General features: G+C 35.0%; 1 long non-coding RNA gene across 1 annotated transcript; it reads left to right on the forward strand.

Annotated features, from left to right (window-relative positions):
• Nucleotides 1-3,209: 3,209 nt before the first annotated feature.
• Nucleotides 3,210-4,003, forward strand: LOC125386486. Its single transcript, XR_007226662.1, has 2 exons — nt 3,210-3,270; nt 3,343-4,003. It is a non-coding gene; the product is annotated as an uncharacterized LOC125386486 (long non-coding RNA).
• Nucleotides 4,004-4,388: the final 385 nt, after the last annotated feature.

Genomic DNA, 4,388 nt, shown 5'->3' on the forward strand with positions numbered 1-4,388 from the left:
GTATACAAATGTATTCGTCTGTGAAATGAAGACAATCTCATTTTAACTCTCAGAAAATTGATGCGTATTGCATTAAATATTGCGCAGGAATAATTAGCATTATAATCCAATATAATTAGATTAGAATTAGATTGGAATACAATTCTTTCAGTAACGTAGTTACAAAACTGCGTACTAATCGCGTAGTCATCTGACTTGAATGCACGAACGAAAGTATGGAATCGTTATAATTTCTCCTTCTTTTTACATATCTATATTTGTGTCATTTTTTATTTTAATTTTTCTAATACTGGCATCGCATATATCTTCTTTCGATTTCCGCTTCTCCAAGTGCAACTTCGAAATGCAACTTCATCGTTTCTAATCTTTCCACGTTTCTGTTTCTTCTTCCCCTTTTCTTCTTTTTTGTCAATAATTATTCTGTATTACACCACTCAATTTTATTACTTGATCATCATGAGTACAAATCCTTCAAATGATTCAAGTTTTCCAGATTATTCAAGTTACAAATTCTAAACGTTATTGTGGCATTGATTAATCTGCATCAACTTTTCGACAATATGATGACCAATATTCATATTTACAGATTTGCTACAATTATTTTCAACATATGTTGATGTGGCACAAATACTATGTAGTTCATAGAACATTTCGAACATACAGCAAAATCGAACAGAATCGAATTTTTTTTCATTATTAAATACAACTTTTCCTGGATGCTTCTACACTGTACACGGTACGCGTATCTTCGCGAATTCTCTACGTTTTTCTCTACGATAAGATGTGAATAATATCCAAGGCTTCGTTATTAGATTTCTCAACCGTTTACATTATGTATATGTAGTAAGAAACGTGGAACGTTTTATTGCAAGACCTACTATTTTAGCAAATCCTGCTTTGTTAATACCGGCGATCGCTCTCTATTCATTCTTGTGCTATATTTTGCACAAACAATCTTAAACTTTCTAAAGATTATATTACTATCTTTCGATTCTTACTAACAAATTTTGTAATTTCTATGACGATATAATTATTTGTTCATTGCAATGGCAGAATTCTATTAATTTCATTATTATTTAACATTTCTTGACTTCCAAAATTTAGTACAAAATAAGACAATAAAAAATTGAGTAGACCTGTACACTATTACTCTGCTTTCAAAACATTTTGATACTAATTAGTAAGAAATATTGCAAGATTTTACCTAAATTTCCTCCTATAACTTTCATAACTTATTTTTTATTATTATTTACTTTGTACTTTACAATTTGTCTAACTGGACATTCGGTAAATTTTTCTAACCTTTTCACCACTTATGACGACGATTATCCGTATGTTTACGCATTATAGAAGATATATAATTTATAAAATGTAAAATTTAAAAAATACAAACTCGTAAAATTTGTATAAATATTGAGTGTATTCTCATTTCTTCTTGAACTTTGCATCAAATGTAATGTCAACTTATACTATAACCAATAAAAATGTGGCAAAAAAGTGGAAATGCAATTAAATAATGGAAAAGAGAGGAATATCTATTGTAAAGACAACACAAGCTCTATATGTAATCTGTTGTTTCAGTCACCGCGTATTCAGATATCAAAATCATTAAAAATTAATTATAGGCGATCAGAATGAAATAATTACATAACCGTTGCCCAGAATAAATTATATAGCGAGTTTCACTTAAAATTTGACAGTGCAGTACGAAAAATATTTCTAATTTTTATCTCTAAAATATTGCGAATAAAAGTATAAGGTGAAATAAGATTAGGAGTAAATATTGCAATGCGTACTCATTTAATCGAGATAGCGTCTAACAACGATACATTGTCGTTGGTTGCATGTCGTGGGATGGTTGCGAAAAGTGCTGACAATTATATGACTCAAATTTTACCTATATTTTTATTTTGTTATTAAAATTTATTTATTTTATTAATAAAATTTATCTTTCTGAATTGTGTGTTATTCCGAAAATATTACAACCGGGATTTGTTCTGTTGCGAGTAATATTGGACATTATTGAATAAACTTTCATTTAAATCATTATGTAAATTGAAACCCTTAGTTAACCACTAGGCGTGAGCGTCATAAAAGTCTGTTTAATTGCTCAAGAACAGTGCTTACGAATGCTTAAAAATAGTTCACAAAAAATGTTCTTAAACATGTGTAGCGGCACAGGAGTCAAAGGACGACGCTGGTCGAGAGCAACTCGTGCTGTTGTTTTGCCTCAGGACATTGACTTAGCCTTGACGCATGAAACATAACGACAAATAAACTCCAGGCAAAACAATGTCGCCGCTACATGCAACCGTTGAATGAAAACGAATTTGAATTTTCCGACTCTCTCCTGACCAGTATAAATAAATAGACGCGATCGCGAGCGACAGTACATATCGAGTACATATCGAGTATCTAACTGCATCTAGAGTATCTCCGAGTATCTTACGAGCGTGTATTAAGTTACGCGACGAGCATTTACGAGTATTTAGTCCGCGATTCTATTTTGCGACTTATACTTCGTACTAACGACTAACATCTACGGCTGTATATTAATTTATTGTTTTAAATATATTCGACGATTACAACAACAAGTAATCTCGTCCTTAATCCTCACGACCTACGTCCTCTTCACACAAATATCTACACATATTCAGCTGGTGAAAAACGACATTCAGAATAACCAGAATAACAGAATACAGCCATTCAGTGTAGCAATGATTACAGTTGCTGTTTAGAAAATTTTTTTAATATAATTTTATCTGTACAATAATGAGTAAACTTTAATTATCACAGTCGTATTAAATTTAAGTTCTACTTAAAGTTATATTGTAGTTATACTAAAGTTATAATATAAGTATAGTATAATAGTACAATACAAGTATAGTACAGTTATAGTATAGTTATGGCGTAGTTGTTATGGCATAGTTATAGTATAGTTATAATATAGTTATAGTAAAGTTTGTTGAGGTTATTCAGTATATAAAGAGAGAAAATACGCGTGGATAAAGTGTAAGATACAAAGTATATATTTGACTTAATAATGAAATACAGGAATACAATTTGAGCTGGTCCAGATCCGCACGCTAGCAGTGTTACTTTATGACTGAAAACCCCGAAGCCAACGTCGCCTGTCTACTGTTTATGGTCTGCCTCCCTGCTATTCTTTTGTCTATGTGCTGTCGATGGCTTCAGCGCTTGAGAAAGCTAAAAAGACCAGATGTGGAGTTTTCCTAGAAGTGGTGACCACTTCAACAAAGTTATACTAAAGTTATACTAAATTAAAACTAAGTCACACTTTGTACTGTTCTAAACTGTTTTCTACAAAACTCTTCTTTACAGATTTGATCGTCGTTTCTCGCTTCCTCTGAGAATCGCCAGAAGAATTTGCCACCAACGTTGAAGAGTCTTCGAGGAAAAGAGGCCAAGGTGATGACACAAGAGGCCGGATTTCAAAGGGCGCAACTTGGCTAATACCGCAGTGAATGACTGAGTGGATGGTCCCTATTGTGGTTAGTAGTGCAATCATTACCGGAGAAATGGCCGAACGGAAGTGCGATACTGCGGATGAGCGAATTAATGGTAGTGTAGTGGCACAGGAGTCAAAAAACAACGCGAATCTAGAGCGACTCATGTTATTGTTTTGCCTCGGGGCATTGACACAGCCTTGACGCAGAAAACGTAATGACAAATAAACCCCGGGCAAAACAATCTCGCCACTACATGCAACCGTCGAATGAAGACGAATTAAAATTTTCTGACTCCCCCCCGACCTGGATAAATAAACGGATACGATCGCGAGCGACATAGTATCTCCGAGTATCTAACAGTATCTCACAGTATATACCGAGTGACACAAATTAGCGATCAATATCTACGAATCGGGTTTCCTGCGAGCGAACTTATATTATCGTTGCGAATTCAGTGAACGAGCGTCTTTTGTACCTTTAATTATTTATTTGTTTAACTTATTCGAAATATAGTTGACGGGTTGCGACAGCAATCTCTCGCTTTCATTATTTTAATATTATCGATCCTCAACCAATTCTCTACAGAAGAAGCAAGTGATTATAGAACTGAACGAAAACAGAAAGCGATGGGGAAGGTTCCGCGAATCCTAGAAGTCGAAATTTTGGGCTGCTTTAGGAGGGCATTGTTTTCTAATGTATTTGAGCACGAGTTCACCAACCGCGGACTCTGGCGCGTCACGCTATTCCGGTAACAAAGAGTATATCTGACACAACATCAGTAACAAAGGATACACGGTCACGTCACACCGCGCCTTGTCGGCGGCGCCGCCGTGCAAGGCAGTCTGGTTCCCCTACCGGACTGCTTGGCGGCCTCGAGGCGCTGATCTACCAGCGCCTAAGTTTTACCCCCACCGGGGA

This window comes from Bombus terrestris, chromosome 16 (assembly GCF_910591885.1).
Source record: "Bombus terrestris chromosome 16, iyBomTerr1.2, whole genome shotgun sequence".
Taxonomy (NCBI): Eukaryota; Metazoa; Arthropoda; class Insecta; order Hymenoptera; family Apidae; genus Bombus; species Bombus terrestris.